The sequence below is a fragment of the Coffea arabica genome, chromosome 10e (genome assembly GCF_036785885.1).
Source record: "Coffea arabica cultivar ET-39 chromosome 10e, Coffea Arabica ET-39 HiFi, whole genome shotgun sequence".
In the NCBI taxonomy this organism is placed as follows: Eukaryota; Viridiplantae; Streptophyta; class Magnoliopsida; order Gentianales; family Rubiaceae; genus Coffea; species Coffea arabica.
In genome coordinates, this window is record NC_092328.1 from 7031707 (window position 1) to 7053470 (window position 21764).

Here is a 21764-nt window from a genome sequence, read left to right on the forward strand (position 1 = left end):
ATTAATAATTAGAAATAACAAGAAGGATGGGTGTCCACGGACACCCACTCTGTGACGGGAGATATAGGGTGGGGGAGAGGGGGCAGGAGGAGGAGGCGTTTCTTCTCCGCCTAAAATGGGCCGGGTTAAGGCGGAGGAGCATAGCCCCGCCCCATCCCCGTATTAATTAAATAAATATAATAAAATTATTAATATATCTAATTTTCCATATTATCTAGAGTTAAATTATTAGTAGTAGTAGATTATTTTTCCTAATAATATTACTATTAGTAGTAGTAGTAGTAGTGATTGTCATATTAGTGGAACCAAAACATATTTAGACAACAGCATTTGTCTGAAAATGGCTATTGTTTCTGCTGTCCTTGAACCAGTGCAAAATGCTGTTGCAAGTTAGGAAAAGGTGCCTCGGACTAAGACAAACCTTGAGCTTGTTGTGAATTTTGGATAGCCTCATTAGTGTTTTGCTCTTGTATCAGTAGGCGTACTGATGATACTTGTATCAGCTCATGAGTATGATGTAACCAGAATCTAATGAACACCATTGTATGCGCTTATTTCTTACTAGGAGGGGATCACCGCGCGATGCGCGGTGTTAATTTCATGTTGTCCAGAAAATGCCCAGATTTTCAAGTGAAAATATCATAAATTGTATGTATTGCATTTAGGTTATTTGGTTATAAAATGATTAAGCTTTTAAATAAGCAAGGTTGTAAGAAAAATTTTGACCACTGCAATTATGTTGTTGCATGCTTAATTTCATTGCAATGCAGGCATATTTAGCAGGAACGTACAGTGCGCTTCAATGGAAAAAACAATTCGACTATGTCTGATGAAAAGCTCCAAGAGAAAAGCGAATTTTGTTTATAGAGAAAACCATACTGCAGAAGTTAGGTACAAGCAGGACAATTAGAATAAATTTTGAAGATGCAAGACCATGGAAAAACTCTCTCGACTTCATTATCATCAAAAATTAAAACTGTGAAGGTAGTTGATGATTCTGGAATGAAGACAAGGACTTCATTATGCTGAATTGATGTTGAAGAACGAAGTTTCGCCAATTTGTTTTTAGCTTTTTCCCTTTTACACCAATCTCTGTAAGTTTCTCTCCAGTCCTAATAAGAAGCATTGGGGTTCTTTGTCCATTAATGAAGTGATCGACGAATCTTGGGATTTTCTAATGGGATGAATGAAAGACAGATTGAAGAACACAATATATAGAGTTCTTTTAAAGAAATACAGTAAGAGAGGAAGAACGAAATAGTGCAAGGATAGGCTACCAATGTGTTTGGGGTTGCTGTATTAAAGGTTTGATAGAAGGAAACCGAATCAATGAGATTTTGGGTTAAATCCGGTTTTATTGATGAAGCAACCCACAGCTGACCTATCATAGAATCTGCACTATCCGAATCTATTTAGCAGATAATAAATTAGAGGGAATTCTGCTACAAGTAACTGCATGATATAAAGCGAAGCATAAATGGACCTTGTGCATGATCACCACCAGCCTGCAATAAATTTGGCAACGGAATTGTCCAAGATAGGTAAATTTATTTTTGCAGCTCGGAAAAATGGATGACATCGAAGATGAGATGACCGATATGGCGTAGAAGCAACATATCATGTTTGTTAGTGATATTCTCATGGCAATATTCATCCCAACCTTTTTCAAATGAACGATCACCGAACACAACCGACCATTTATATACCATGTCTGAGAATGATTGTATTGCGCTGGTGCTGATTAAGTAATAGCTTGAATTCAGCAGGCAGAATCTGTGTTTTAGGAGAGAAAAATAGGAAATGTTAAATGGATTTATATAACTGTACTGCATGCCATTAACATGTGCAGGAAAAAATTATACTTCTCCTATGCGATTGCATTTCAGCAGAAAACAACAGGCCATTGAGTTGCTGTTTGTTAATCCATAAGTAGATAAACCTTCTGCCATCGATCTGACTGGAGAAGCTAATAAAAAAGAAAGTGACAAAGATGTAATTACATGCAGGCAAAGAAAATCTCCAAATGTTAGGTATAACTCGAGGAAATCAAGCAGGAAAGTTAACTTGCTGTAGTGCTTTGCCTGGAATGTATGATGTTTTCAGGAAGTAGCTATATATAAAGAATTGGTGGTTAGCAGTTTTTTTTAAATAAATTTTTTTATTGTTAGTCTAGCTCTCATTTTTTCACAGCTAAGCGGATTAATGATCTGTAATATCAACGATGCAGAACTGGTTAATAATAAAAGGAGTGAATGCTAGGAATCGAGTCATTACTACCACCGTGCATTTGTTCTATCTACCGTGTTTCGAATAAAGCAAGGGCATATTTACTGCATGAGACTGTATTGGTCGAGGGAAAAAAGCAGTACTTCTTAAATCTATTGAAGCCTGAACAGCCACACACTTTAAGAATAATAGATACCCGAGCCTGAGCTGTGAGTAGAGTAAGTGCAGTTCATAATAGTAGGTGTGATATCTAATAACTCAACAGGCCATCTAAATAAATCAGAATCTAAGTTAAGTAATGGCTAAGCTGAACCAGAAATAAATTCCAACCTGATCTCTATTTGCTCACAGATCCAGGTACGATGTGTTTTTTGCTACGAAATTGACTAATAGATGGATTAGCAGAAGGATTAACTCTTCTCTTTCTCATCTCCAAACAACCAGATACTGGCCTACGGCTGCCAACCTGCGTTTTGCGAGCAGAAAGCATGTCTGCGAATTGCAAAATTGAATAAGATCTCTAAAATAGACCAAAGTCCCTTAAAGGGACATGGTTAGCAAATGACGAAGGCTTTCAGAAACCAGACTATAAAGATGAGCATTCATTATCTATAGCCTGGTCGAAACAGTTCAGCATTTTTGCAAACATAAGCAATACGCTAAGGGAAGTCAGTACCTGTGCAAGAAGGTGCTAAAACAGAATCTGAAATTTCAGTAGACAAAGAATTACTTTCACAAGGAAGTTTTTGTTGGCCTGATTGTTCAAAGTTTGTAAGAGTCGAATTCAAAGAAAATGAGCCTAGTATAACTTTTGGATGTTTATCGCTCATCAATTGTTCATTTTCAGGCAAAAGTGACAATAAGTTCATATGTTTTCCTGTAGTTCATTCATCTCTGAACTGGACATCAGGAGAAGGAACGGGAATTTTTTCGGCTCTGCACCAGCAGACGACCTCTGATGTTTTGCTGGTGCAAGGGTATTACGGAATGGAAGCTCTACAGTTATGAATAGAGGCAGTCGTAATTTGAGAGATACAAGGGAAAAAACGATAGCCAAAAAAGGTAAATAAGGCTAAACGCCGGCAAAGAGCGGGAGTTAAATGGATCAAGGAACTGGACGGTAAGCAAAGCTGATATACCTTGAGGAGGAGGCATAGTTTGCAAAGGGATTTCTTTGGCAAAGGAGGAGGGAGCATGATTACTAAAGGCACCAGGTAGATGGTGCGACATGAACTCTAATCCTTCTCTAATCGCAGAAGCATTATCAGCGGGGAGCACAACATCTGTGTTTCCCAAGGGCTGAGAATGGACAGAAGTCAGATCCTCACTACAACATGGCATACGATGAGTATTTGGGAATGACACACCAAATTCCACATATCCCAACAGAACCTTGCGAACGCGTGAACCTAAAGGTTTTTCAGCTTTCTTTGCAGCTCTAGTTTCTCTTCAAGAACGCAGAAGTTCCGCTTTCTTTAGAGGTGCCATTTCTGCATTTTTTTTGGCGCATAGCATTCCTATGCATCTGATTGCTACATAGTTTAGCAAGCGAAAGAAAGCCTAACGTACACCTCTAATACACCACAATAGGGCCAACTAAATAAGCATAAAGGAGGGCAGAGTTGAAGGGAAAATTGTAAAGCAAAGAAATGGCATAACAAAGGCATGAATGGAACGCCTCTTATCCAAACAAAAAAAAAGAGCAAAGAAAATCTAAAGCACAGCTCTTACACAGCACCATGAAAATTGAGTAGATAAGCACAAAGCAGGCAAAAGTTCCAGCAAAGCTTGTAACATTTTTTAAATGGCATAACAAAGTTTGTTGGCCAGAAGCAAGCTAACATGCAAAGTAAAAAAGCTAAGCATATATAGAAGGGAAAGTAAGCGGTGTCACCTTAACCTTAGATGTATATAACAAGTCTTGACCAGCCAACAGTAGAGCAACAGAAAAAGAGGACAGCACCTGGTTCTGTATGCAATAAAACAACAATGGGGGAAAAAATGAAGAAGATACAAGGACAAAGAGCAAATGAGCTACAACACGCACCAGAGGACAAAGGGGAAAAAAGTATAAGGAAATAAAGAGGAAAGCGAGGAGAGCTAACCTGCACGCACTAAGAATAGCGGGACAACAGCTACAAAAAAAGTACAGTGATGTTAGAGCTATTGGCAGGAGGAAAAAGGAAAACGCAGTTCGAAAGACTTCGACAGAAAAGCAAATTTAACCAAACTCATTAAAAACAAAAAAAGAAGCAAAATGAGCTGAAAGGCAAAGCAAACTGCCATTGTAACAGTAACAGCTGACCAGGACATAAGATTTAAGGGAAAAAACCAAACAAACATGACAATGCAGGCAACACACTTATCAGGAGCTACAATACAGCGATGTAAGAACTATTTGCAGGAGGGAAATGGAAAACACAGTCCAAAAGATTTCGACAGATAAGCAAATTTAAATAAACTCATCAGAAACAAAAGAAAAGGCAAAATGAGCAGAAAAGCAAAGCAAACAGCAAATACAACAGTAACAGCTCACCAGGCCATAAGATTCAGGGGAAAAAACCAAATAAACCCGACAATGCAGGAAACACACTCACCATGAGCTAAAATCGAACAATAACAGTGGAATTAAAATTGACACAAGAAGGCAGCAAGACAGCAAGCAGGAAAGAAAAGGAAAGAGCTTATAACTCAGCGCATAGAAGCAAGTAGCTGGGGAGCAAGAAAAGAACAAATGAAAAATGAGGCACAGTTACCGTAGATCATGATGACGAGATCTGGAAAATGTGGCACTGGCACCAGAAACACAGGAACGTCTGCATACATCATAGAAACAAAGAGTTTTCAGTCTTTTCAATCAAAAGAAAGGAGCAAAAAGTCGGTTTTTGGCAGCTCTCTAGAGCAGAGCGGAAGGTTCTCTCACCGAAGCTCAAAGGCAAGTAAGAAGCTCAGCAACAGACAATAATGTTGTGTTTGATTTTAAAAGAAGAGCAAAATTGTAAATCATGCCAACCCACATTGAGCCCACCGCCCAACACTTGTCATCAATCAAACCATCACCAACCGTCAAAAGCTTAGCCAGCTGGTCATCTGATGACCAGAGAAATGGCGCTTGTTGGAAACAAATTTAAGCAAAGTTCCTCATTCTTTTTCTCTCTAGTTGGCACGTGATTTTGGCATGCTGAGGACGACCACATTTTCACCAACCACAGCTGGACACATCAGCAGAGACGACCACTCTTTTGTCAAATTGCATTCATGCTTTTACTATATAGGTAGATGAATAAAGTTTTCATTTGTTAAAAAAAAAAAAAAAAGAGATAAACAAATGCCCCCATGGGTACTTGCTGGGAAACAGAACGAGCAAGGCGGAGGCAAGGATAATTTTATGACAAGGAGGCTAGGAGCGGGGGATGTTGAAAATAGTTAGTGATTAATCCCATATTAAAAGTGTGTAAAGAATGGAAGAAATTTATAGGCTCCATTTGACAAGTAAGTTTTTTAGGTGTTCGTCTAAAACTTTACTGTAATTTACTGTAGAAGTTTTTTAAAAATTTTTAAAATGTGTTTTTTTAAAATATTTTGAAATGTATAGTTTAAAAACTTTGAAATTTTTTTTAAGATTACTGTAATTAAAGTTTTTAAAAAAATTTGTAACAGACAAATTTGACAAAAAACCTGTCTATCAAACAAGGTCATAATCAAGTACACACCTATTCAAATAAATTGGATGGTGGGAAATTTTGGAGGAAACTCCAAAATTGCACATACATTTGTCATGTTGACTATTGAATTAGAATATAAATTTAATGGTTAAAAGATTGGCACTTGGACACTTAAGAACCAAAATTAATTTTAATTAATTTTGTTTTAATTTTTCTTCTTAACTAAATATTTTCTATTAGGAGTTGTGTCTAATGATACAACCCTTAAATGTCCGTTAAGTATCCATTCATTTTAAAAGGTGCCTATTCCGGAAGAAATATATTTTCAAAAAAGATGATATTTCTTTTGGGATATCTAAACTTTATAAATAATGATGTCCAGATGTCAGAAAACTCACTTTTTACTTTTAGTTTTACTATTCTTCTACTTCTTTCAAAACGATATTCTCTAAAACCGTTCTTGGGAGAATTTCTACATACTAGTGTGTGAAAATTTTTGGTTGGCTTTGTTATTCCTGAAGAAAATTGCCGCAAACTCGATAGTAGAATAGTGGAGACAAATTTCCTTAAAAAAGTGAATTTTCACGCCAAAATCATTTATTGTAGTTGTAGTTATTACTATTTTCTAACAGGGGAGCCTTACCTTGTCCCAAACTGCCCCATTGCCATCCCGATTGATAATTACAAGTGCCCTTTGTTGAAACCAATAGTTTCACTGCATAATGCCAGGCTCTAATTTTTAAGCCCTATTTGGCGTGGCCTTTAGTACTAAATTAAAAACACGCATTTGACATCAAGGCACCTTTGAACAGTTTTAGGTAAGGATTTTGTGAATTAGCAACCATAATGAAGACTATGGATCTATGGGTATTACTAGGGGTTACACACCCTTGTCAACAACAAAAGTTTTAATAATGTTGCGTTCATTTGTAATAATTTTCACTTGATACAATCCCTAAAATCCTCTGAAGGAGAATTGTCCTTGTTCATCAATGTGGCCCTGAGCATGGGACATCCACTCCTCTTTTAGGGCTAACCAGCTTCATTGAGATCACCTTTTGCATTCATCAAATGCGCATTTTTTCTGTACATGAACAACTCCCAAAATCCCCACAACATTATACCGACAACTGCTAGATGGGCGAAAGCTTCACGAAACATAACTTCCAAATCGTCAACTCTAATGTACTCATTGTTAGAAGACACATCTAGCTCTGTAAACCAGATTAGTAGCTCAAGAGTACCTAATTTCTCAAGAGCAGAACATACAATAGGCCCTACCGGGCAATCTATATGCCCCTGGATACCTATACCTCCCACAAGTGCCCCCGGTTTATTGAGTTCATCTATTTGCTGGATGTACTTCTTTGAGGATGACCAGCTGTCTGAGCCATCTTCAACATTGTAATCATTCACAAATAGAACGGAAAAGGGGTCTAATTGTTTTGCAATCTGACAGGTGTCGAAGCCTGTACAACAATAAAATTAAATCTAATTGTCAGTTAAAATAACCAAAACCCGATTTCAAGTACTGGAGCAGGAACTTTAGGTGTGCAATGGGTTACTTGATTCACTCTGTTCCCGAAGAATTTGTTTGATCCGATATACCCAAATGGGATAATTTTTTTCACAAATAATTATAAATTTGTAGACAGGGCAAGTAGGATCGTATCCTCAGGGATTGGGGATATTTGTCTCTTAAAAAATTCAAAGTAATACAGGAGGTGTTTTTGTATAAACGATGACAATCAAAGAAATTCAAATAAGAATAAAAATAAATAGCTAGTTAGAAATTAAATGACAATTCACTAAAATTAGATTAACAATAATTAAAGGTCTAGCCAAGAAATAACTTCAGCAATGATTCACCTAATTGATCATCGATGCACAAGCAATTTCAATTATTTATTAATAAATAGGTTATAACTACCAAACAAGTGATGACAGTCAACCCCTCCTTACTGTGTCGGTGATTAAGGTACGCCCATTAATCACTGCTCTAATTGAGAAATAATCTTAGGTACGCTCAAAAGATTTAATTTCCCAATTGCCTTACGTATTAGAGGAGTCCTATTCTAACCAAATAACGCACTATCAGGGTTATTTTAGATTAGCCCCCGTATCCCCCTGACACGAATCTAATTGTGTCAGTTGTCTCTATTTCAAGGTAATTAAACAATTACGGATTTAATGCCTTAATTGACAATAGATTATCAAGTTAACTAATTATCCGGATCTAAAACAATCAATTAATTAAATAATCATGAACATTGCAATCAAGGGATATGTGAATACCAATAAATAAAAGAAAAAGATAAAATTAAATCGATCTCACAAGTTTTAGGCGAACCAAAACCTCCGTTGTTCCTTGACTAGAGTGAAGAAATTAGTTCATATTTAGTGCGAAAAAATCATACAAAACTGAAGAGAAAGCAGCAGCCATCGTTCTTTGAGATTGAAAAAATTCAATTCGTCCGAATATTGAAAAGATAGCAGGCTACAAAAGGTGATTGATAGTTTTCCCTTCGTTTGGCATACGAAAAAGCTCAAAGAAATAAAAGTCAAAGTTTTCCCCAATTTTGCTCCTGACATGCGTAGGGCATGGCTCCTCGAAAGAAAACCAAAAGAAAAATCAAATGCTATCTATCCACAGTAGTGCTAATCCCCTCAAATTCTAATTCTAATTCCTATCTAAATAGCCTCTGCTACTATGCGGCGGCCCAGCCTCTAAACCGAAGACTCCAATGTCCCCTTTTCCTTCTTGCTGTCTTCGGCCAAATTACCAAAAAGGGTTCGCGTCTCTTTTTGTTCCAAAAATGTTCCTGAGACAATCTCTATCATTTGGATTTCTTTTCTGTCAAATTGGCACCTTTTATCATATTTTCGTTCTACTCCCTGAAATAAATGTAAAATACTAAAAGTGAGTAAAATTCAGTAATTAATCCACATCGGATCAGACAATAGGGGAAATTAATAATAAAATAAATGATAAAATCATAACCTATCACAATCTTGAACATGTTAGCTTGGATATCTTTGCCTAATCGATCTTGATAGAATGAACCGTGCATCATCTCATTGTCTACATCATAATGCTGGAATTTCCCTTTGTAGCATGTTAAGAGACCTATTAGACGGTTTTGAACAGTGGTCAGCAAATCGGTGTTGTTCAGATTGCGTATCCATGTTGGAATAATACTATAATGTGGTCTACATGACCACATAAATGTAATGCTATCCCACATAAGGTGAATGGATTGGTTCAAGGTATTATGACCAAAGTCATGTACTTAATTAATGAAGCACAAGATTCGATGACCAAGTCATGAATCTAGCCGATGTGATAAATGAACTTATCCTACCATCCATAGAACCCCACATAAATAAATGTACATACTATTAAGGCTATGTATATATATTCTTGAAACAAGTGATTCATGATAAGATTTATCTTATTCAGAAGGAAGAATGAATGAGCCTTATTAATGAGCAATGATGGGAAATGTCACTTATACATCTATAAATAGGCTCTTGGTCCCTCCCTTCACTGGACAAGTTTGAAAACGATTATGCCATCATTGCAACAAACACAAGAGATAGTAGGAGAGGGAAGATCAAGAGATAGTATTGAGAGTCAGGTTCTTGACACAAGTAGAGACACACTCAATGGCACAAGGTACATTTAAATGTTCCTTGACTCATGATTTATAGTTCATGGTTAAAGATCCTACTTTAATATATTTCTAATATGTGGTATCAGAGCAAGGTTGAAATCATGACTTATAAATCATATCATGTCTTCTATTACCTTATGCATTTCTATTATGGATGATATGTACTACTATGGTCCTTGATATCTTAGAAATGTGTAATGTTAATCTAGAAATATGGAAAGCTTAATATGTCACAAGATTTAAGAATATAATAGAAGCAAGAAGTTTGTTTCTAGTGTATCTCATATTATGTTTTATGAGAAATTTTATATAGCTCGTATGGTTTGATATGAGAAATGTCCATATGCATGTAGTTTGGACAATTTAATATAACCTTATAGACCATGAGTGAAACGACCCTATTATTATAATGGTTATAAGGTTAATCCCTTTTTATCCCATCATTATAGCAAACATAAGAGAGAGTAGCAGAGGAAAGATCAAGAGCTATAGCAATTGAGGGTCAAGTTCTTGACACAAGTAGAGACACACTCAATGGCACAAGATCAAGAGCTATAGCAATTGAGGGTCAGGTTCTTGACACAAGTAAAAACATACTTATGATCTTTGTTTGTTGCAATGATGGGATAATCATTTTCAAACTTGTCAAGTGGAGAGAGGGACCAAGAGCCTATTTATAGATGTATAAGTGACCATTCCCATCGTTGATCATTAATAAGGCTCATTCATTCTTCCTTCTGGATAAGATAAATCTTATCATAAATCACTTGTTTCAAGAATGTATATACATAGCCTTAATAGTATGTACATTTATTTATGTGAGGTTCTATGAATGGTAGGGTAAGTTCATTTATCACTTCAGCTAGATTCATGACTTTGGTCATTGAATCTTGTGCTTCATTACTCCATTCTTCCTTTTGGATAAGATAAATCTTATCATGAATCACTTGTTTCAAGAATGTATATACATAGCCTTAATAGTATGTACATTTATTTATGTGAGGTTCCATAAATAGTAGGATAAGTTCATTTATCACTTCAGTTAGATTCATGACTTTGGTCATTGAATCTTGTGCTTCATTACTCTATTGATAGATCTAACAGTTTTAATTCATCGTATCTTCCTTATTCGATTTTCTCAGCCACACCATTCTGCTGAGACGTTCCTGGCATTGTATGTTGAGCGATAATTCCATTTTCTTGAAGAAACCTAGCAAATGGTCCAAGATTCTGACCATTTTCATTATATCTTTTATAATATTTACCACCTCTATCAGATCTCACAACTTTAATTTTTCTATCTAATTGGTTTTCAACTTCTGCCTTGAATACTTTAAACATACTCAAAGCATCAAATTTTTCTTTAATAAGATAGATATAACCATACCGTGAGAAATCATCAATAAAGTGATGAAATATGTTTCTCCACTTATACAAGGAGAAAATGGTTCACAGATATCTGTATGTATCACTTCAAATAGTTCTGAACTTCTCATAGCACCTTTCTTGGTCCCCTTGGTTTGCTTTCCTTTAATGCAATCTATACAGGTACCAAAATTTGTAAAATCAAGAGTTGGTAAAACTCTATCCTTTACAAGCCACTCAAGCCTTTCTTTAGAGATATGGCCCAAGCGTTTATACCACAACATATATGAAGTTTCATTATCACGACTACGTTTGGTGCAGACATTAGCATTTATATGGAAGGAAAGAAAAGATTCGGAAAAAGTAGGATCAAAATTTACTTTATACAATCCATCATATAAATTGTCATTTCTAATGAAACTATCAGTATTAGAAAAGATAAAGAAATTATTCTCAAAAAGAAAAACATAGCCTTCCAAATCAAGACGAGATAAGAAGAGTAAGTTTCTAGGAAAAGAGGGTATATAAAAAGTATTGGGAAGATCTAATAAATTTTCAGAACCAAGAATAAGGCGATAGGTTCCAACGGCTTTAACTTTTACTCCCATTTTGTTTCCCATCAGAATTGTCCTTTAGATTATCATTGGTTGGCGGGTTGTAAAGAATCCCTGCATATTGTTGGAAACATGAATAGTTGCACCAGAGTCAAGCCACCACGTATTAGAAGGAATATCGATTAAATTGGTTTCAAAATACATACATGAAAGGAGGTTACCTTTCTTTTGAAACCAAGCCTTACGTTTGGTGCAATCCTTCTTCTTATGTCCATTCTTTTTACAAAAATATCATCTAAAGTCAAATCGATCATGGTCAGATACTCCTTCTTGATCGGCGTTATTTGGTGTCTGCCGACTCTTCTTTTTATTCTTTCTTGATCCTTTTCCAGAATGACCTCGTGATACCAAATGGACCGTTTGCAATCCTTCTCGCTTTAATCTTTTCTCCTTTTGTACACACATAGAGATAAGTTCATTCATGGTCCAACTTATCTTTTTGAGTGTTGTAAGTAATCTTGAATGGACCAAATTGAGGAGGAAGAGAATTGAGAATAAATTGCACCAAAAAGGACTCGGAAATAGTCATGTCCATAGTCTTAAGTTGTTCAACCAAATTGTTCATTTCCATAATGTGTTCATGTACACCACTTACCCCATTATACCTTTTAGTAGTCAAGGTTGCTATAAGTGTTCCTGCCAAGGCTTTATCAGTTGCTGAAAATGGTTGCCCAACTGAAGCCAAAAACTCACGTGCCCTCGTTGATTCTGGAATTGACTTCCGTATATGTTTTGCAATCTTGCTTTTGATGATCATGAGACTTAAACGGTTAGAATGCTCCCAATTCTCATAAAAAGCTTTTGAACTTTTAGGAGTAGGTTGGGTAGGTTCATCAATCCGGAGACACAGATCCAAATCTAGGCATTCCAAGGAAATAAGTACTTGTTCATGTCAATCAGAATAGTTAGACCCTTTCAATTCCGGAATGTTAGATATTACTCCTGGAAGTGCTATTGGAGTGAGCTGAAATTTTGTAAAACATGTCACGAGATATACCATAAGTAGAGTAATCAATTGCATCATCTTATTTTATCTTTGGACAGAATAGGATATACTAGCGATTTACTCTAGTAAGTAATCAATTGCATCACCCTGTCCTGTTAATGGACTGGTTCAAGGTATTATGACCAAAGTCATGTACTTAATTAATGAAGCACAAGATTCAATGACCAAAGTCATGAATCTAGTTGAAATGATAAATGAACTTATTCTACCATTCATGGAACCTTACATAAATAAATGTACATACTATTAAGGCTATATATATACATTTTTGAAACAAGTGATTCATAATAAGATTTATCTTATCTAGAAAGAAGAATGAATGAGCCTTATTAATGGTCAATGATGGGAAGGGTCACTTATGCATCTATAAATAAGTTCTTAGTCCCTCTCTCCATTGGGCAAGTTTGAAAACGATTATCCCATCATTGCAATAAACATAAGAGAGAGTAGGAGAGAGAAGATCAAGAGCTATAGCAATTGAGGGTCAGATTCTTGACACAAGTAGAGACACACTCAATGGCACAAGATACATTGAAATGGTTCCTTGGCTCATGATTTATAGGTCATGGTTAAAAATCCTACGTTAATGTTTTTCTAACAATCCATTGTTGAACTGTGCTCTCAACCTCCGAGAAGATGCAATGCCCGCGAACTGGAATTTTTTGATTTGTATAGAAGTTCAAGAGTTCATCAGCATCTTTATAGTTGAAGGTTCCTTGCTGCGGTTCTGTTGAAGACCACTTCAACTCGTTCTCAAAGACAGACCAATTAAAATGGTTAACAAAGAAGTCAACAAATTCTTCATTGTCAATGTTTGTTTTGCTCAGACATGATCTCAAGGAAAAGCTTTTATGAGTTTGTTTAACTTTGATCGAGGTTCCAAGCAAACTATCCGACTCTAATCCTGAAAATTTCAGGACAATGTCACGCTTTCGTATCTGCAGGGAAGCACAAACTTTAGTTTGTAATCATTTAAGAATATCTGATTATTAATTTTCACGAATTCTCAAAAAAGCTGAAGGAAATGTAGTTTAGCGAACACATTAGAAAGTAAGACTACATAGATAGCTTTGGCCACTAGATGCTAGCTATGCTAAGCATGAAGCAGCTAAAATATCCATGTCCAATGGTAAATGTAAAAGAAGACAATGTTAGAGAATGAAGCATCTTTCGCTTGTCTGGGTGAGAAGGAAGGAGAAAGCCTCATCTCAGAAAGCTTATAAAACACATTTCTAGATATGAACATATGAAAACTTGGCTGACTAGATGAATCGGAAGGTAGTTCAGGATCATTTTTTAACTTTCTACTTGCAAAAGCAAAAAAAGCCAAAGAAAATCACCTTATCTGTTTGTTTTCTCAAGGCTTTAAACCTTGCTTTCCTGTCAACTGGAAAGATTTGTAGTCCAGCCACCATCAAATCAATACCAGAAGAAGGACCCTAAATACAAACCATCACCTTAGTTGGTAGTTCTTCAATCCTAAAAGAGCCACCAATTTCATGCCATCCGTCGTTGCCAATCTCAACTTGCCCCTTGTTAGCCAAGTCATCGTCCACAAAAAGAGCAACATTTACATTCTGGGGGCTATTAGCTCCAGGACCTATTCTAACCCAGGCAGATAATTGATATGTCAAATAAAATTTCACTTTATCAGTAATCATTTGAGCAGGACCCATTGATGTTTCAGTGCGGTTTGACACAAGAATATAACTACCACTTAAAGGCTCATAAGGTCCAAGTGAGTCTCTAGCCATTGGAGGAAGTATACGTGGTGATCCAGTTCCAACACTAAGGGTGCAGTTGCTCAATGGAAACCACCCATTAATGCCATCATTAAGGCTGCTATTACCAACTATATTGACTCCATAAGCTGGATTCTGAAAGACATCAACCATATAAGCATTTGAAAAATGAAAAAAACAAGTGATATTGATTGTAGAATTATGCCCAGTCTAAAAAAATTAATGAGAAATGAAGTCAGAACAATTAATAATATATAAAAAAACACATTCATTTCATGGAACCTGGCTATTTAAACTAACCTCAACTACTGGAGGTGGTAAAGAAGGAAGTTTTCCTGCATGTTTGATGACTAAGCCATTAAGAAGGATATCAGTGCCTGGAGGAGGACCTTCCAGAAATATTATTACTCTTGATGGGAAACAATTGAGAAGAAACTTTCCTTGCATCTGCACCCTTTACACCGTAGATTTTTAACTTTAGAAAATCTTTCCAATATTTTTACACATATAAAACATGTCATGATGAATAGTAGAAAATACAAGACAGTGAAAGAGTGCAAATTTATGTTACCTAGACCAGACAATCAAGAATTGGCACAGATGAAGATGAATAAGCCTGATTAGAGATAATGCACTTGCAAGTGTTAGGAAATTAGCTTAATTTTTTTTAGTCAAGATTCCTATTTGGTGTGGGAAGTAACTAGTTTTCTAATTGGATTAAGTTACTTGAAGTAGTAGTCAAGTAAAGCCGTATTTAGCTAGAATTAGATACTATTTTCTATTCTATATGAGTTTAGGAAATAGTATTGGTTTTCAATTGTTATTTGATTTTTTGACAGTAATGTTCTTTATAAATAGGTGGGTTGGCATACTATACAAGACACACACAAGGAGACACAAGGGGCATCATGTAGTCTTATACATGGGGTATGAGAGAGGGTTCTTGAAAGATGAGAGATTGTATACAAGGGTTGGATTTGGGCTCAAGTTGTATTCTTGTATAGGGTTTTCCTATCATAATAAATAACAAGTTTCTCTCCGTGAACGTAGGCTCAATGGTGAAGTTGAACCACGTTAAATATTGTGTGTCGTTTATCTTTCATGTTTATGGCTTATTTGCTATTAAATTGTTATGCATTTGATATCTCGATGTTGTTTATTCTACGTTTGGATCCTAACAAGTGGTATCAGAGATTGGTTGTGAGACTGAGCTGCTCAAAGTTCGTAGTTGAATCCTAGTTAACTATTAAAATCAAGTGGATTGGTAGCTGTTATCAATTGAACGATTTAATGAGTGGTATCATTGTTTCAATAATTTGGCAAAAAGCATTGATGGTGAAAGATGGGAAGTCAAAAAGCACGAAAATACTTGACGGTAAATCTAGGCAGGTGATTCAAGAGTCAAGAAAAAATGTGGAGTCCAATGTTGATTTTGAACGTGAATCGATGGAATCTTTCTCACACCTCCAACAGTTGATCCTTCATTCCGGTGAATTTTAGATTTTGGTTACGTTTTTTGGATGGTGTGGCACATGTCCCAAAGAAACAAGGAGATCTAATTTTTATGCTCCAAAAGACTCTAACAAATATGAGTTTTTCGTTTTAAATAGAGTCTTGGAAATCACATGTGGAGAGACAGTGCTGAGGATGAGAAGATGTATGGTGACTTTACCACTTGATTGCCTCAATGGTTAGGGTTAGAACTCAGAGAAGGGGATCCCAGATTGCAAGTGGTGGTGAGAAGAAATTCTGTAAAGAGAGATGGTCAATTGATGCACCTTCTCACAAGTCAACTGGAGGTTGGATTCAGAGTAACTACACATATTCATTTGCCGATTGAATTAATTTGGTGTCAGGACTGTATTGATTCGAGTGTGTAGTTAGGCACCAAGATATTTGATAGGAAAAGACAAATGGAGTTTTTGGATGGTTTGCTGTGTTTGCTAAAAGGAATATTCGCTAAGGTGGAGATTTGTTAGGAAATTGGCTTAATTTCTTTTAGTCAAGATTCCTATTTGGTGTGGAAAGTAACTAGTTTCCTAATTAGATTTAGTTACTTGAAGTAGTAGTCCAGTAAAATCCTATTTAGCTAGAATTAGATACTATTTTCTACTCTATATGAGTTTAGAAAATAGTATTGGTTTCCAATTATTATTTGATTTTTTGACAGTAATGTTCTCTATAAATAGGTGTGTTGGCATACTATACAAGACACACACAAGGAGATACAAGGGGCATCATGTAGCTTTATACATGAGATGTGAGAGAGAGTTCTTGAGAGATGAGAGATGGTATACAAGGGTTTGGTTTGGGTTCAAGTTGTATTCTTGTATAGGATTTTCCTCTCATAATAAAGAACATGTTTCTTTCCATGGACGTAGGCTCAATGGTGGAGTCGAACCATGTTAAATATTGTGTGTCGTTTATCTTTCATACTTGTGGCTTATTTGCTATTAAATTGTTGTGCATTTGATATATCAATGTTGTTTCCATGTTTGGATCTTAACAACAAGTCACTTTGTTGCATCTATATGAGAAGACATGGATGAAAACTCAAAGCACATGCCAAGTAATTGAAGACGATTATATATCACTTTCTTCATGCAAAGGAACGGGTGTTTTGTTTTTGTGTTAATGTTCATGAGCATGCCAAAGAATTGCCAACAAAATTTTTTTATTTTAACCAGTCAACTCCTTAACTATTTTCATGTGAATAAACCCACGAAACAGGTCTAATTCACATGAAGGAGATTGTCAATTGGGTGAATATGGTGTATAACCTGTATTAAAGAGAAACAAAAAAAATGAAGCTAATTAAGGATCTTCCTCCAAATGATTGAGCCTTAACAAAGGAAGACTTTTTCCTCCAAGTAATTAAGCACGTCTTGACTCTTGGATGAGACCATTAGCTTTTCAAATTCATATTTATAACGATTGCAACTCGTGCTATACATTATACAGACCTCTTGTATGCTGCATTTCAAACTACAAGAAAAAGTATCAGACATGGCAGGCGATAACTTACCTCGCAAGCCCAATGTAATGCTCCCCCTGATCATCTGCAGCCTGAATTAACAATGTTGCACGAACCTCTGCATCCGCCCCATTGTTACCAAATACAGAAACTACAGCAACAACCTGATAAGCAAGCTTTCGCTGTACTTTGCCTGTAATGTCCTGCTGAATGCCGTTCCAGCTACCAGTGCGATTCGTAGCAGATGCAAAGAACTTGCCAGACGAAGGAACAATTTTGCCATCCGCCATGGCTTCATGCAAAACAATCTGGCAGCCTCTTCCAGACCAATTGTTAAGGCCATCGTCAAAGTTGGGATTGGATATGATATTCTCGTCTTCAGAGAAAGCAGGATTTTTGCTCTAGCTCTGTCAAGTAATAAGTCCTTGTCATTAATATCGGCTGATTTTCTATCCACTGTACTAGTAAGTTGTCTTGTTTTTTTGACAAGTTGAATAGGTACTTATTAACATATCTAGTCTATTGGGGAATGCCCTTGTTTTCAATTGGGTTTCAATTGCTGACGTGGCTCGCTTTCATTGGTTGATTGGTGGTCGTCCGGCCCGTGGAAATTCTCAATTGATGGTCGTCCAGCCCGTTTGCCAATTGGACGTCTGTCTTTTTGTTTGCTTGGACTGGTAAACCGACGGCAGCTTCTCTTCTTTCTTCTTTCTCTGTCTTTCAAAACATAGCAGCATCAATCGATGTCAAGAGTTTTTCTTTGCTTTTGTCCTCTGGACAAAACTCCATTTTTTTTATGAGACCCAGAGGTCTCCCCTCAATTTCTGGCATTTGATTGTACTTGGAAGAGATTGTAATCTCAATTGGAGGGTCCGGATTTTTCCTTCTGCAGAGTGGTTGCTTAGGATTTGATGGACGATGGGCTCGAGACAGAAAAGGGCTGGTAATCTTCTTCCCCTTCCACTCCCGGTTTCTCCCAGTTCTCCCTCTTGTTCTTCTTCATCTTCCTCCCTCCCTCGAGTAGTTAGGGCTAATTTTTTCTGTTTTCCTATCATTTTCCTGATATTTCTATTTCATTGGCTAAAAGCAGCAAATCTTTTTTTTTTCTCATCTCTGTCGTGTCCTTTTGTGAAACAGTAAGGACAGGGAAGGTCAATATTTCATCTCCACTATCTGATGTCAATTTCTAGAATGCAGATATATGGTACTTTTCTTCCCCTTTCTTTCCATGATTAATGTCCCTGTTTCATTTCTGTTTTATCATTGATTTTTAATTTTTAATCAGAAAAAAAACTTTTAATATGGTCTGAGATGATGAATAATTGATGATTAGCTAGCTTTTAGATATTTATTAACTTTCTTTTTTGTATCTATTTGGTGATTTATTGTTCCATTTTTCGTTTTTGTCTTGGATTTCTTCTGGAGTTCGGAGGAAAAATGGCCACTTGTGAAAAACAATTGGTGAGTGAAAATGTAAGTTTGCTGCATCAATCTGATTTAATTTTTCCCTCTTCCACGCCTGGTTTAGGATTTGATGGATGATTTTTTTTCCTTTTTTTTTTGTTCTTTTGGTGCTACTTTTCCAAGTATATTAGTGGTTGTTGTTACAGGAAGGAATATGAAAACTTGAAGTTGACATCTCTAAGAAGTAGTTAAAGCTGGTAATATTTATTTGTGTTCTACTATTTATACTATAAACCATAGTCTTTTTTCTATAAATGGTTTCTCTCACCTAATTTAGCCTATTTTTGTTTATTGAGGTTGTTGTCAGAGAAAGGATAAAGGTAAAAGTGATTGGAAGAATGAGCAAATTTCTTCCAGTGTTTTGTGTTTTGGATTTTATTGTGTTTGTCAAAGTAAATTAGATACAAGTATCTTTTTCTTCTGTATCTTCTTTTTTTTCCCTTGGCTGGGAAACATAATGAATCTGTTATATAAACTACTTGGTATTCTTCGTAATGTCAAGATTTGGGAAGCTGTATGATGAAATCTTTATTTCATAGTCGATTTTTCTGGTTTTGTGGTTTTAACGTGCAAAATGAAATCATTAATATGACTAACTTCCTTGAAGATGTTTTGATCAGTTCATGATTCATGAGATACATAGTTATACGAATTACATAAATGGAGTTTCAAAAGCAAAATCCATTTAATCTACTATGAAGATACCATCTTTCCTCTTTTAAATTACTAAAAAAACTTGGCTCGATCTTTGACTGGAAAAATTATGTTCAGAAAATAGTATTCCTGTGCGTCATACAATTGACATTTGATGTTGGACCCAATATTGCATTTTTTTTTTAAAAAAAAAGAAAAATTAGAAAATAATGCATAGGAACTTCTCTAGAATTTGCTTCCACGTATATGTACAATGTTTTGTTCCCTTTGGGGAAATTTCATCAGTGACATTATTTTTATTGATTAATTTCTGTTGGTAAAACTAGCTTTTATACTCTCTCAATAGATTTCTTCTCTTGTTTCTGTTATCGCCATTTTTTTTTTGTGGATTCTTCTTTCTTCTAAGCAACTTTAAAGGTTCTTTTCTTTATATGAATATGTTATTATTGGGGTACATCTAATCCTAATCCTACTTCTGTAGCAGGAAATGACCATACATTGGGTTTTGTTACTGGTGCAAATGCAACTTAGCACCAAAGAGTGTGAGAGTCTGGGATTAACTGATCTGGCTCTCTGCTTAGACTGCAACACCTTTGCTGAGTATGTCAAGGACCAAGGTTGTACCTTTATTATATGAATTTTGTTGATCCTCAGATATTTATGGTTTTTGGTGGATTTTACTTCTGGGGTTTTGATGGGTTTTTTGAATTGATTACTTGCTGGTAAGTACATGGGTTGTAAAATGGTAATATTTGGGATTCTTGTTTCTGTACTATAGCTGATTGGTTGTCAAAATTAACGAATAGTGGGAGAGTGATGCAATTCTTATAGCTTTTAGTTGATTTAAGGTCTGGGTTTTTTTTTTGTTTGGATTTATAAATTGCTTATTTATATGTGAGATGTCAATGGTGATAATTTGGAAGGAGAACTTGAAAAAGGTTATGTTTTTATACAAATCAGATCGAGAGACTATGCTTATAACAGTAAATAAGTGTATTTTGATTTTTGTTGTTTTCGCTATAATCTTTTGTGATTAAGTTTTGTCAAAATATGGATGGGTAAATAGTATTTTGGAAGATTTCTCTTTTTTCTTTTTGTGCCTCAGATAGCTTAAGGATAATCGCAGAAATCGAAATAAGATCCTCATTGGGATTCTTAAATTATCTCATGCAATTAGTGGCGTTAAATTGTAATCTGTAGAATTCCAAGTAACTAGCCTGGATTATGGTAATGGTTCAGTTTTGTTGCTCTTGAGGATGTTTTGCACCTGAGCTGACGATGATCAAGACATGCAAGATCAATAGCTCTACGATCATGATTTCCTAAGTTACGACTTGTAGTTCATTATATTTGATGATTAGGACCATACGCATTAAATTGGAATATTCTATTGGCATCCTTTATTGTACCAAATGAAGTACTATCAAGACAAATTCTGAATGGAAATATGCCATTTTTTGGAACCTATACCAGAGAACCCTTATTCTTCAACCCTTTTACATCCATTCTGGTGAATTTGAGAAATTTAAATAGCTGAAACTTGTGTAACAGAATTCATCAATTATATAATGACTTAGATTTGTTAAAGAATTTTGGATTGTAAGATTACAATAAACTTTTTGAACATTCTGCAATAATTTACTTAAGAGGAAGAAAATTGCTCATGTCGTCAAGAAATCCTGGATGTTGGACAAGATCTGCATTTAACATATCCAGTTTAGATGGCAACTTATATAGATTTCTGTATAATATTGGAATGATCTTTTTGAGCATTCTGCAAATAATATTCTCAAGTAGAATATGATAATCTGGAAAACCCGATGTTTGAAAAGACTCCGGATGCAGTTTAGATTTGTCAGTGCCTCTCAGAAATCTGCCCCTTGGCTTTACCTTAGGCTTAGAGATGGCTTGCTGGATTGGTCTTTTTTATCTATTGATTTTCATTGTGAATTTTTGTGTCCAAAGCTTGGTTTTGACTTTCTTGGTTTTGCATCTGCATCACCGCATGAAGCTGCAGTCGGGGAAAACTTCATTGACAGAGTTTTCATTATGGGTCTATAGAGACTGCATTTTGGAGATCTCTTTTGTATGTGTATAGGATTATATGTTATTTTAAAGTTTCTTTTATGCAAAAAAAAAAGAAAAAGAAAAAGAAAAAAGGATGTTAAATTTGTTGTATGTTGTTGACGTAAAACATATCTTGCATCTGAAATATTTTCATTGTGTAATTATTTGATTTGGTTTTTCAAAACTTATTCATTGTCGTAATAAGATTTTAGACACGAGATAATCGCTTGTTTCTCTTATCAGTTATATATAGATCTTTAGTCTATATTGTGTTGAATCTTGTATCTCTTGCTATTATGTAGTCATCTTTATC

At 35.6% G+C, this 21764-nt stretch overlaps 2 long non-coding RNA genes and 1 pseudogene across 4 annotated transcripts; 1 reads left to right on the forward strand and 2 right to left on the reverse strand.

Moving 5' to 3' along the window:
* Positions 1-1335: 1335 nt before the first annotated feature.
* Positions 1336-5332, reverse strand: LOC140015495 (uncharacterized). Of its 2 annotated transcripts, XR_011822130.1 has the most exons (7): positions 5150-5332; positions 4983-5042; positions 4332-4361; positions 4121-4195; positions 2557-2718; positions 1863-1966; positions 1336-1773 (listed from the first exon to the last, which is right to left on the reverse strand). It is a non-coding gene; the product is annotated as an uncharacterized lncRNA (long non-coding RNA). The 2 variants fall into 2 exon arrangements; XR_011822129.1 differs by having other exon boundaries at positions 4983-5332.
* Positions 5333-6744: 1412 nt separating this feature from the next.
* LOC113711177 (endo-1,4-beta-xylanase 1-like) lies at positions 6745-17778 on the reverse strand (annotated as a pseudogene).
* A 67-nt stretch (positions 17779-17845) lies between these two features.
* Positions 17846-20179, forward strand: LOC140015030 (uncharacterized). Of its 2 annotated transcripts, none has more exons than XR_011821791.1 (3): positions 17846-18209; positions 18404-18470; positions 19866-20179. It is a non-coding gene; the product is annotated as an uncharacterized lncRNA (long non-coding RNA). The 2 variants fall into 2 exon arrangements; XR_011821790.1 differs by having other exon boundaries at positions 19869-20179.
* Positions 20180-21764: the final 1585 nt, after the last annotated feature.